The 13,806-nt window shown below is 37.2% G+C and overlaps 1 protein-coding gene across 4 annotated transcripts in view; it reads left to right on the forward strand.

The window, feature by feature from the left end:
* The window catches only part of CDH11 (cadherin 11), an 82,167-nt gene that overhangs the window by 27,458 nt on the left and 40,903 nt on the right, over positions 1-13,806 (forward strand). For 3 of the 4 annotated variants that reach the window (XM_032195813.1, XM_032195811.1, XM_032195814.1), the window contains one exon: positions 13,385-13,515. The gene's annotated coding sequence lies outside the window, so the exon portion shown is untranslated. Of the gene's footprint in view, positions 1-13,068; positions 13,203-13,384; positions 13,516-13,806 lie in introns of those variants that run through there. The other variant, XM_032195810.1, reaches the window with a different exon arrangement.

Here is a 13,806-nt window from a genome sequence, read left to right on the forward strand (position 1 = left end):
CCAAGACAGCGCATATAGAAAGCATATTAGATACAGCTTTTAAACTTCCTCATCCAGATTTGTTTTATTTATTTGTGCAATTCACTTGTTAAAAATAGATAACTTCACTTTTCCATTATAGTTTCAAAAACATTTCTTTATCTATTGCAGTCATTCTTCAATGAATTTATTGTACTTGTTTTCACCAAAATAAACCTGGCTTCTTTTTTAGGCTTCAAAGTGTTGTTCAAACCAGAGAAGGGCTGCAGGGACACATGAGGGTGCTCCTGACGCCCTCAAAGGGCTCCAAGGGCTAGGGGCTTATATTTGACTTCTGGTTCATCTGTGTTAACTAACATCTAACGTGACATGCTAACAGAATGTTTTAGGAAAAGCATTTCTTGCTCAGATCTATGTTTTAAAAACCATGTCCGTTGTATGGTTTGGAAAAGAGAATGTCTCTTGCACCCTGCTTTTCCATGCAAGACCTTTCATTTCAACTGCTGAAATTACTCATTTTAAGTACAGTGCTATACCATTGATAAGCATGGTTGTGGCCTATTTAATTTCATGCAAATGGAAAGAGTGGCAGCAGCTCCTTTTCATGTGCTGTGATATTGAGGGAAAAAGTGCTGAAGGAAAACCAGTCTGCTCATGGCTTTCTCCTCTGCTTGTGAGGTGTGTTGCTGTGCTATACACCTGGTGCTGCAGCTTGGTCAGTAGGGCTGTGTCAGGAGTGCTTCTGGTCTGCTACTGGGTAAGCTTATCATTGTGCTGCCCTTTTATTTATGGTTTGAGACAAAGCTCAGCTCAGATCCCTGTGTGCGATGTGTTATACAGTGTTATATAAAGAATGCAACAAGTGAGCTATCATAGACTTACTAGCAACTGACTTAGAACAATGTCATCTGAATAACAAGATAAAGCCTTGTAAATCTGTTCTGCTTTGCAAATGCATAAGTACTGATGCTGAACCATGCTGAGAACCCAATTCAAATAATCTTGTGTTTCAAAATGGTCACGGTTCTGTGTCTCTTGACTAGCTTGGAAAATAGCCTTCATTTCTGTGGTCAGTCAAACACTTTTTCCCCTGTCCAAGTCTAAACATACATCAAGTCTGTCTGATCTGGAACCCCAGATCAAGATACTGCCTGTGTGGAGGACAGCAGAAAACGTTGTGAAATATTTCACTATACCAGCTCAGCTGAAAAGCTGCTGTTGCTTTAAAAAATATAATGTAAAAATATAATGAGAAAAGGTTGGATTTTGGCCAAAAAAAAAAACACAACACTTTATGGTGGCTTAAACTGTTTTGCAACCAAAGACTGCTTTTCTCTGAAACAGCCCATTCCCTCATGCAACTAAATACTGCCATATGTTTAAATTCTTGCAGGCCTCCTAAGGCTGACCCAGAAGAAATGTCAACAAATGTTTGTGAGTCCTCGTGGCCTTGTAACATTTTCTTTAAAAAGTGAAGAATGGAACAGCAGGAGCTGTAACACTCCCACAGAACAGACATATGAAGGCATATGGCTAACATGGGAGCCTGCTGGCTCTTCAGAGCTTGCTGGCTTCATTCTTAAGGCTCCTTTTTTTTTCTTTTTTTTTTTTTTATTTTCCAAGACAGCTATACTTGTCTTCCTGTTTCACAAGTTGCTTTGTTCTACTCAGAACTGGGTTTAGCAAGCCTGGGGTCGTGTTTGCCCCTACAGGGCTGTGGGATAGCAGGCATGTCCATTTCCAGGTGTCAGATTGGCAAATGCAGGTACGGGGCAATGCAGAATATGGCCCTTGAGATTGCTTCTGAGTTTGGCCAGTAACTTTAGGCGACTGTTTCTTGTGTATGTACAAGAGCTCATGTAGCAATCACTTCCCTACCTGGATAGATTCAGGGAAAATATGCTCTCTAGAGCACAAACCAAATACTGGCTCTGATTTTGGAAATTCAAATAAATGACATTTGATGAAAGGCACTGAACAGTTGCACTGAAGTTTCATTGCACATGCAGGTTTATTATATTTAACTCTGAGGTTTGAGTTTGCTGTTATGGAGGAGAATATTTAAGTGCCCAGCATCACAAGTTTGTTTTTTTTTTCAGAATCAATGTGATTTAATGATATATGAAATTAAGACTTTCAGTTGAAGTTATGCTCCTGAATTTATTGGAAGCTTTGGAATTATTTTCTTCTCTGTAAGTAACCTTTCCTGCAGTTATTATTTTTAATTAATTGAGATCTTTCTGTGCTGGAATGAGGCAACTTCAATACTGGAAACTCAGGCACAAAGAAATCTGTAGGGAAAATGTACAGCTCAACCACTTCACTTCCAGCTGTCTGTTTCATATTTCTGATAATATACAATTCGGTTTCCTGTTCCTAAGGCACTTAATAACATCTGTATAACATAAAGAACAGCTTTCCAGGTTTATGTGTTTCCAGAGGCTGAAAAGGCTGTGCTTGCACCAGGCTTGGGTAAATGGCTGATTATTGTATACCTAGAGAAGGGCAGAGCAGCGTGTGGTGCTTTGTGGTGTTTTGCCCTCATGCTGTGTAGGTATGTGGTTTTCCCTGCTGTCATCTAAATTTATAAATTCAACACAGCACAGGTTTTGTTTCTGAAAGTTGCAACTTTGGGTCATTTTTATTTGGTCTACTGTACCATACTTATGGATGTGTAGTGTTTTAAACCATGAAATCTTGACCTTTAGAGTTGCAGCATTGTGTATTTCTCAATACCACAAGATATTTCTTCACAAAGTTTTTGGAAGATAATTTATGTAACCACTTATAAAATTATACTGTATTGATGTAGGGGGTTGTTGAGGTTTATTTTCTCAAATGTGGCCTGTGAGGTTCTTGTGCCCTGAAAACTAAAAGCATAAAAAGAGCACATGAATAGAACACAAATATAAAAGGAAAAATCCAACATTTAGTGGAGTTTCTGTGGTTTGCTTCTATTTCTCCTCATCCTCTCCTTTTCTCTGTGTGCTACAGTTACAGTAATAAGTAAACAATAATGTGAAAACACTGGACATTTTGTCTGAGATGGTCAGAATAAATCACTAGATTTCTTTTTAAAAAGGGAGTAAGGAAGTTTATTGTTGTCATTTGAAACTTCTCAAAAGAGTATTCTGAAGTGTTCAGCCACAATTTAGCATGCAGAATGCTATCTGTTAAAAAGGACTACTTTATAATTAGAATTGCTGTGAATATTGACTGGAGAATCAGCAACTTGTTGAAGCAAAGTTGTCCACACTCTTAGGTAAAGCTATTAGGTGACATATTTAATAAAACTCACTAAGGTTGACACCTCTGAAAACAAAATAACAAGTTTCTTTAGATATGTTGAGTTGTCAAATACTTATACATCTCATTAACCTGAGGGTAATATGAAGACATGAGTATATTTATTAATACTTTACAAATTGAGAACTCACCAAATTGAACATAAAGTATGTATACAGCTTTATTTTGGCTCAGTTCTGCAGCATGCACAGGGAAAAAGGTTTACCTTAACTAATAATTATGCAGGTATATGATTCTGCTTTTAAAGCATCTTAACGATCAATGTGTGAGTAAATTAACTTACCTTCACAATATAGTTTCCAGATTCAGACGTTAATTATTATCTCCAGTTTAGTGATAGAGCTGAGGAGCAGAGGGCACGTTGACAAAGTCTATTGTTGGCAGATGGAATCTCAGCCCACTGGAGCTACGCAAACATGTTTATCATGGTGCCAAATCTGAATTAGCAGGTCTGATCACAAGCTCATATGCCTCGCCTCACAGTAGGACTTGGTGGGTTGGGCTCAGTGCTGTGCTGACCACATTTATTCACATTCAACTCAGCTTGGAACTTGGGCAGAGGAACTCACATCTGCCAGCAATATACTGTGTAGATACTCCCAGCAAATCTGCCCAAGGCCACCCAGGAGACTTAAGTTATGGCCTGGAATATTCTTCTGTCCCTGTCCAATTCAGTTGAAAAGGAAAAATGTTACTGCTGTATGAAAATTATTCCACTTACATTTTTTTAGTTAATCTTTTGGCAAAGAGACCTTTCCATTCATTTGCTGAGAAGCCTCATTTCTGCACAGTTAACAAACAGACTTCTTTTGTTATTGTAAAGTTATCTTTGACTTTTATTAGGCATTAGGTTGTTTCCATGTACAGTCTTCCATGTTGTCTGGCTATGTTAACGTTGGGCACTCCTGGCTCAGTCCCAAAAGAAAACAACTGAAATTTAGAGAGTAGGTGCGTTTCTGAGGAATAGAATAGAACAGAATGGTTCAGTTGGAAGAGACCTACAAATACCATTAAATCCAACTGCCTGACCACTCCAGGGCTAACCAAATGTTAAAACGTGTTGTTGAGGGCATTATCCAAATGCCTCCTGAACGCTGACAGCCATGGGACATCAACCATATCTCTTGGAAGCCTGTTGCAGTATTTGGCCACTCTCACAGTGAAGACATTTTTCCTGATACCTCGCCTGAATCTCTCCCCTGTTGCAGCTTTGTGCCACTCCCTCATGTTGTATCATTGGTTACCAGGGAGAAGAGATCAGCACTTCCCATTATTTAAAACAGTGCATGTAGTGTCTCAGCTTTGAGCCAACTAGTGTTTTTTTTTTTGTTGTTGTTCATTTGTCTGCTTTTTATCAACCCTTTGTTTCTTAAGTGTATCTTCCCTCATTAGTCTGAGTTTACTACTTTACTGGACTGTATTCATCAGGCAAAACTTCCATAGACATCAGTAGGAATTCTTTCCTAATCATGCAGTTTCTCCTGAATATGGAGAGCAATTGCTCTGTTATTATTTAGTTATGCATATTTCTATTTCACAATAATTGTTCTGAAGAAACCTCATAATGCACTTGCTCATAGCTTGTAATAATTACACAACAGAAAACTAACAGCTCTGTGGTATTTGGGAGGCATAATGAAGAGCAGACAAATCTTAAATATTAATATTGTCAAATATTCTGGTTAATTTTGACTGTGAACTTCAGTGTTGTGAGCACTTCGTTACTTGATGCAACTGAAACAGATCTGCATTTATATTTCAACTCCAGAATACAGTATAGGCATGTTACCAAATATAGACAAAATAACTGCATGAAAAATACTAGTATATCGTAATTTCTGAACTGTAATATCCCAAAATAATAGGCAGTGGAAAAACATATCATCTTTGCCATAAACATTGCTGCAATTTTGTAAAGCTGCATTAGTTGTGAGCAGAATGTGTGCACCAAGCATCATGGAACTCTCTTAATGCTTGCTTGTATTCCGAATTCCGTGCTTACCCATTGATACCTCACTGTATCTTTACTTACCATTTCTTGAAAGTTATATGCTTTTGGGAATAGTATCAAAATATTGGTTGTTCAGTATTGTTCGGTACTGAAAATTGAAATGCACCATTTAAAGAAGCTTGTTCGCAGAATCATTAAGTTTAGCTTTGTCTTTTTTGTTTTTTAAGCTTTCTTTTGTCAACCCTTAAAGAATGTTTCATGGACAAATTAATGTGTTTGACATTGCCTTGTCATTGATTGAGAAGCCAACTGTGTAATGTCCTTTGAGAAAGTACAAAAGGAAATGAGGAAAAGAAGAGTAGGAAAGAGAGTGAATGCCTTTTGGTTGACCTAGAATAAGTTTACTATCCATTTTCCCCTCACTCCATCCTCCCTAGATTTAGACAAGCTATGATGAGTCGGGGTTTGGGAAGAGGATGGGGGGGAGGGGAAATAGAGGTGTATTCAGTCCAGAAATAAGACTGAATTAAACTTTTTTAAAAATCTTTGAAAATGTTTGAAGAGTTATTGCTGGGTTTGCAATAGGCTTCCCAGAATGAATCATGTATCACTCTGTGATGACAGAGGTATTCAGTGAGTTGAATGAGGCACACAGATACTCAAAAATGTCAGATCTCTGTGGTGACTTTAAACAACTCCTCTTTTCTTTATTTATTAATAAAAGGGAGAAGGTAGGAAAAAAATGGTCCCTAAGACCAAAGAACTGTGTCTCTCTTGAGTCTCTTGGACGAATTCTGAGCTATTCTCCTTTATGTTATCTCTGATGTCCCAGAACTATTTTTTCTCAGGTGTCTCCAGTGGAACTGGAACCAGCAGGAACATTTGTTGAACATTTATATAAAGATTTTTTTGAAAGGTTAGTTGAATTTTTTTTTTTTTCCTGTGCTGAGTGTCCCCTACAGCTTGACTAATGGGAGCATTCAGCATATACTTCAGTGGCTCTCGATTTTTAGGTTTTCTTTTCAGGTCACTAGAAGAGGTTGATAAAAGAGAGCAGAAGAAAGCCAAAGGAAAGAAATAGAAATCAGTCTACTGAAATTGGCAGCGGGGAAAGATGCGATAAAGTGAGCACCAATTGCTTATGAAGATGGCCCATGCTATAGCCTTGCTATTGATTACTATAGAAGGATCTGGCCATTTGCGTGTAGTGGAAGAAAAACACCAGTGAATGTGCCAATGGGAGGAAACAAACAAACAAAAAATCTGTAGTGAAAATTTGCCGTAAGAATTTTTCCATGACAACAGGATCCCACTCCAGTAGGCACTGACATCTATTGTTGGGGGAAGATTAGTTCCAGAATGACTTAGGTGGTTTTAGAGCAATTCCACGTTTGTTTTTGTTTTTTTTTTTTTTTTTTTGCAGTGGTAGTAACTGGTTTTGTAGGCTGTTAATGTATATGCTTGTTCAAGAGGGAATATATATGAGCATTTTAATGGTGGTGTTTTAAGAATATATCCTTAAATTAATCTAGTAGACAGCAAATATAAGGTCTTGTGCTTTTTTCTTTTTCTTTTTTTCCCAAATCCAAGAAATTAAAATCATACACAGTGTGGTACACAGGAATATTTGTTTATGCATGAGGAGGATGTAAGAAATGTTTTTATTAAGATTTATTTATGTGTATATCTGTATAGGCATGTGTGGATAAAAACTATGTATCTACTTGCTGTGGATTCTCTTCTTCCAAATTCAATTTTTAGAAGAAATTCAGAGAAGTTGGAAACATGGAAATATAGGGCTTGATTTATGATATTTAAAATGACAGAACATACCTGCCTTCAGGCCTCCCAATCGGCTTGTATTCTTAGTACCTGGGTAGGACGGGACTGGAGCAGCATGAAGCTAATTAATACAGACTTTATCCTTAAGGGCCTATCACCTGCCTTCAGGCACTTGTGACCCAAAAGCAGGAGAGGAACTGATGAAGTTGTATTGTATTAGGTGAGCACAGGGCCTGGGTGTGCATGGGGTCTGTGAAGAGCTTTTAGATTGGGGTTAATTTGTTCATTGTGAACCCATGTGAAATGTTGCTTTTACTGCTATTTAATTTGGCTTTGGGCACACAGGATTTGAGCTTCAGTCTGCAGCCTGTTAGTATTCAGAAAAGCAATAATATGTATTTTTGTCTCTTATGAGAGCATGCAGCTCTTCTGCCTTTTAGTTTGCTAATTTCAGCCATCGTTTGTGGCCTTCAGTTCTGACAGGATTCAGGACAGCTTTTCCCTTGGCCTGCAGGCCGGCCTGCTCCTGGCACCCTGCTGAACTTCGTCGGCCTGCGCTCAACGGTGCAGGCAAGGGAACACCAGGGGAAAATATTTTGCTAGAGAATTGAATATAAAATCGGTGTGGTTCATAAGAAAGAGAAATAGGCTGTTTACTGGCTTTGAACTGAGCTTTGTTTGTGTGGAGCCTTCTCTGCAGCTCTCGAGGTTTGTCCTTTCCTCACATGTCCTGCGTTACCACAAGGTGTCCCTGCTGCATGGTAAGGGCCTTCTTTCCTTCTGGAGGAGAGAGGAGATGGCGCAACTGTTTGGTTAACAAAATATGTTTTCAACCCTCATTTTATGACAGGCTTCTTACCCAAATCATGCGTTGAACACTTAACATCTCTGGGACTCAACTCAATACTGTAAAATGTGAGTATTAACAATTTCTCACCTCAGAACCAGGAGGTAATTGAAACAAACTAAAGAGTTCAAGTGTTGTGGTGTAGGAAGCCAGTAAGAGAGGAAATGTGTGCTCCTCCATCGCTGCTGCCCGGCACAGGGGGCTCTGGGTGCTTGGGAGCACACACAGAGCTGTACCAACATCCCATAGACCCTGAAACGTGGTCAGTCAGGCATTGGTGCTTACCTGCCTGTAGGCCCTGAAATTGTATGCGTATGTATATTTATAAGGCAAACTATACACAATTGTCTTTTTATTCTTCTAGATTCGGTGCTTTTCTTTACTCTATGACTTTTTATTTGTCTGTCTTTCAGCCTATGATGGTAAGTCCTTGGAGCATTCATGTCCACATGGAGTGCACTTGGTTGTGCTGCAAATGGCAGCTATTAACACTGATGAACTGACAGCTTTAATTATCTAAAGTAACTTTGAAATTAACACTGCTTTCAGTGCTGGAGTTGGACCAGATGACCTCCAGAGGTCCCTTTCCACCTGAAGTATTCTAGGATGCTGTGTTGGTTGTTGCACATAGGGATTCACATTACCAAACTTAGCTGCCCGTAGTAAATGGAAAAAAGATTGAATCACCTTCCGGGAGAATCTGAGCATAAGCTTATTTAGATGCTAAAATAATAGCTTGCAGGAACAATTTATACATAGCCAAGGACACTTCCTCCCTAGTCAAGGCACGTGTGTTTGTATGTGTGTATATATATTTTATATATATTCACTAGCAGGGCTAAATGCTGGTTTTGCACTAAGAGACTGAAGCAAAGACTGCTGGCGATAGCATAGTGCAGTGTGGCTGTGTATCATGTAGTAGGAGCTGGAATGAACTGAAGAGCTGGCAGGAAACATATTTTGTTTAAAAATGAAAAATTAAAATACATATTCCAGAATTGTGAATTGACATGTGATCAGAATAACTTTATGCAAACTATATTTATACAGGTGATGCATCTTCAGGGGAGTGGGGGGGTAGTTCTGGTGATGCGTAGCTTACAACAGCGAAAATCAATAAATAGCATATGAGAAGTTAGGTTTAAATTCTTTGTTAAAACAGAACCTCACTGTTCTAAAGATACAGGTATCTATATCTGATGTAGTCACTGAGGAGAGAGCGTGAGATGTGAGAGGCAAAATGGTGAAGCTCTGAGCCCAAACAGTAGAGATACTCAGCTGGCATGTGGGAGGTCTGAATTCAGGCCCCTTTCCTCTGATCTTTGTACTGATAACTACTTTTTTCATAGGTGAAATCTTTTACAGTGTGCTTTTAGAAATGTCTTGAAGGTTAAGTGGTGTGTGGCACTGCAAATTCATGTTAGAACCATGGAAAGCTCATGTATTCCTAAATCTGTCATCTTGTGGTTGAGAGCTTAAATCTATTTTATTTTTATTTTCCGTACTGTTGGAATCTTTCTTGTATTTTTAACAGTATTGATGTTTTTCATTGTATACATTCTGAATATTTCATTTTCCCACTTGAATATCTGTTTAATATGCAGGTTAGAAATACTTGTATGTCTGCTAGGCAAGTAATTATTAGGTACAGTAAAACAAACAAACAAACAAAATATTCAGCCATTTGCCTGAGCTGTGTAAAAGCATTTTTTTTCTGTTTTGGATTTGAATAATAACTTATGATCAGCATTTCAGTCAAGAAGTTTCAACTGCTCTGTGTTTTGATTTAGCCATACAGATTACTTTATTGCTTTGGATATGGTCAGTGTTGATTGTTTGAGGAACAGTTCAGATTGGTAGGTTTTTGTCTTAATAATTGTGCAGGGTGGAAATTGTTGTTCCATAAGCACTTTTCTAGTGAGTTGTAATCAAATAACTGTTTATGTAAAAATCCACTGCAATGGAATTCTGAATATGTTAAAAACACTTTTTAAAGTTGCAAATATGTATTTCTAGAATATTTTGTTCTCTCTCACTCACTTTTATGTTGACTGCCAGAATTTTCATTGAGCTTCATGCAAAAAGAAGTTGCAGTAATGTGGCCGCAATTTTGTTTCAGAATCTGAGCCCCTTGTATCTCTCAGCACCTAAGCATATGTAGTTATAAACCCACAGCTTTAATCTTTTTATTATTCTAAGTATTTTGCCTCTATTTCAGTGAACTCTCAGATATGTCCCCAAGTTTATTTCTGTAATTGCTCATCTGGAAATACTTAACTTTAAAAGCACATTGGACACAATTTTACTCCAACCCAAGATCTTTGCAGATTTCTAAAATTTTTCTTCTCTTGTGTGATATAGCCCAAGTCCTTTTTATAGAGACAAATATGTATTCAGTGTAATTCCATGCAATCGGAAGAGGGAAAACGAAGAGAGGAAAATAAAGAGAGGTCTGAGGTTGTTTAGGGTTTCCTTGATTTAAATCTCATATTTTGCATGCTCCTTGATTGTATTAGTTCATTCATTTTGCCAAACAGACCACAAAGCTGTGAATATTTATTTAGTTCTGTTCCTAATAGTTTTTCTAATAGGGAATTATTTTGGTACAATGAAAGACATTTGTAAATGAAGCAGATAAGCCCTTTGGCAGACAAGGAGTGTTTTGTTCAACACAAGAATTCTATTGTCCACTGCTTTAGTTGTCAAGTGCCTGGGGAGCCCAGGATTTATGATGATGTTACAATGGCCCTTTCAGTGCAAAGTCTAAGAAGCTGTGAGATTCCGTTCCTCTGCTTTTCAGGCTCTCAAATCTTTTTATCATGCAAGGACAATGCAGGATTCAGCTGCTTCTTAGGCCACAGGACTGCCCATTTAACATCAGGCATTGTGAAATAATTACCATAGTGACAATGGGGTTGGTTGGCTTTTTTTTCCCCTCTTAACTAGCAACATTTCAAAAATTGTTCAAGTTGTCACTTTGTATAAACTGACTCTGAAGACATGGCTTATTTTACATTAAAAAAAATCTTGTTAGAAGATTTGATTTGAAGTGCCACTGTGTCAAGTCTATTTGGAGCATTAGAACTGTTTAATGGCTCTTTTTTTTTCCTTTTTTTTTTTTTTTTGAGTTTTCTTATAATTATAATTGGCCTTTGAAACAGTCTTCTGTAAATACAGCAGTTGTTTTCCTTTTCTCCCCTTTTTAAAGGTTATGTAGTTAGTGTTATTGTGGCTATAACATAAAATAAGAAAAACAATGTACAGTAAAAGGGATATTATCTAGTATCTATGTATCAGAATTAACCAGCTAAACTATTTCTTGTGCTGTATTAATAATGGAATCATTCAGCAGTCTTAAATCATGGTTTTCATGAAAATTGATATCTGCAGGAGTTTCTCTCTCTTTGCCTGATGTTAATATGAAGATTTATTTGCTTCAACTAATGATTAGTACTACAAAAAATATTGATTTGTAACCTCTGATGTCTGTTTAAATGCAGTGTAGCAGGAAAATGGAGCCTTTATTTGACAGTTAAATTATTATTTATGTGGGCACTTCACTGTCTGGTGGTCAGGTAAACGTACAGGATAAAGCTTAATAGTGTAGCTTTAGATACTACAGACATACTGAAGAGTGGTAGTATCTATTACCAACTATATTTGCTGCTTCTAAAAGCAAAAGCAAATCTTGAAAAAAAAATTAGACCATGGGTATGTGTAAGAGGATATTTTGAGAAATACATATCTAAGCAACTTCAATTATCTTGGGCAAAAAGAATCCTTGAACTGCAAAGTCATCTGCAAAGAAGTCATCTGTAAAGATATTGAGCGAAATATCAAAATGAAGTTTATTCAGTTGTAGTCTTTCTTTTCGTTCCTTCAGATGAATTGTGAATTAGTTCAAAAGGGTTCTTTATTGGAAAAAAAAAAAAAAAAAAAAAAAAAAAAAGAATTTGCTTCCAGAATTAACATATTTAAGATGCCATATGCACATCATAGCAAATTGCATAAATATGTTGCATATGTAGAGTATTTTAATAAACCAAGTGCTTTGTGTATTAGGGACTGTCATCACAGAGAACATTCCATATTTCTTTGAGCTTATCAGTAAAATTCACTATCTAGGAATGTGTTTTTCGATGAACATGTATGACATTTTTAAAACAGTGAGTTAACATATCTTCAGACACAACTGGCAATGTGGTTTTATGTCTTCCATGTGGTTTTATGTCTTCCTTTGGTGGATTAAGTGTGAAATATTGCAATATGGAAAATCTAATACTCAGACAATGCCTCTCCATTTCTCCTGAATGCTTTTGCTAGCAACTTTGGAATTTACCCTGTACTGCTGAACTACTTTTGTGCCAGTAAATCATGATTGCTTTAATGGGGGTAGAAAGGCAGTATAGAATGGAGGATCAATATAGATGAGGCAGCTATAATAGTCTGATACCGAAAAAAAAATTACTGATTTGGATGTACATACGTATATTTTTAAGTGGTAACAACACAAATTGTGGAGGCTATTGTGCAGTAATTCTTCCTTTTAAAAATACCAATTAGGAAGTTTGAAAGTCCTGGGTAACCTAGCCTGATTTCCTTGGCTAAAATGAAGCCTAGTCATAGGATTCATTTAGTACACGTTTAAGAGTCTATTGAGGTATAAAGTAGAATCAGAAATACAGTGCATAACAGTAGATAATTCTGAGCGTTTCTCTGACATTCAGTCACATCAGCTGTAGTTTTTTTACTTGTGTGAAAACATTGTCAGAAATACTTAGAATGATGAAGGAGTGCATGCTCCCCTCAAACTTGAGCACTCTTAACCTCTTTGTTTAAATGCAAGAAGACTTACCTCAACTCATAAGAAGTGACTTAGCTGGTTTATTTTTGTTTCTGTGCCCTTTATACGGAATGTCACAGTGCACTATCCCATTTACCAAACAATTTGACCACTGAAATAACCACAGATGAACTTCTTACAGAAGCACCTCTTACTCATTTTCTTTTTCAAATGTCTAATCCCAGATACATATTCTCTAATGTAGTGGTGGTTCCACTTACTAAAATAATCTACTCCCTTCTCTGTCATAATGGTAAAAATACTAATTTTCTAGTATGCCTTTAGAGCGCTTAGAAATGTTCAAAGCACGTTGTGTTGGCTAATGGTATCTGCAGCTGTTACTCTTTTTTTTCCCTGCAGTGTGTCTTGTATTGGATAATGTTCCCAGAACAGATTTTCCATAGAAATCTGTTTTTTCAGGAGATAACAAAAAAGATGTGAAGGAATATTGAGATGGCCTCCAGCATTTTAGTTATGGGAACATTCTTGCAATAGTAAGTCTGTTAAGGTAAAAGCTATTTATTAATTCTGTTTTTGGCATGTAAGTATTATTTAATTGCTAGTCTTTAAACTCTCTTTGGGCTACTGTGATAGTTTATAGGCTAGACTTGAATTTTCTTTTAATATGGTACTGACACTGCATTGGATTTCAAATGAAGTTTTTCGTTCTTTGCAGCCAGAGCTGAAGTACTGGATAAGAGGCAGTAGAAAGCTTGCTTCTGCATTGCTGTCACAGTGTCATTAAGTGACATTTCAAATGTGCGGAATATGCTACGTAAATTGGCAACAAGTTTCCAGTGGGTGAAGGTAAGTAGTACATCCAACTGTATGATCTTCTGAGTAACAAGTCATCTCCGTTTAGCCATCTCCTGTTCCTACAGTATCTCCATGTTCAATGTTCCTACAGTATCTCCAATATCTGTGCAATATAGGGGAAAATTTCTGCAATGACTAATGTCTCTCTTGTGAGCCATTAGCGAGTTTATCTCATGCAATTTCATACAGTTTATTATTGGTCTTGAGCTCAGGACAGCTGGTGCTGTAGGACAGTGTCTGTCGTGCTATGTGTGTAAAGCATGGTTTGGTATGGTACATTCT

Source organism: Aythya fuligula, chromosome 12, assembly GCF_009819795.1.
Source record: "Aythya fuligula isolate bAytFul2 chromosome 12, bAytFul2.pri, whole genome shotgun sequence".
NCBI classification, from domain to species: domain Eukaryota; kingdom Metazoa; phylum Chordata; class Aves; order Anseriformes; family Anatidae; genus Aythya; species Aythya fuligula.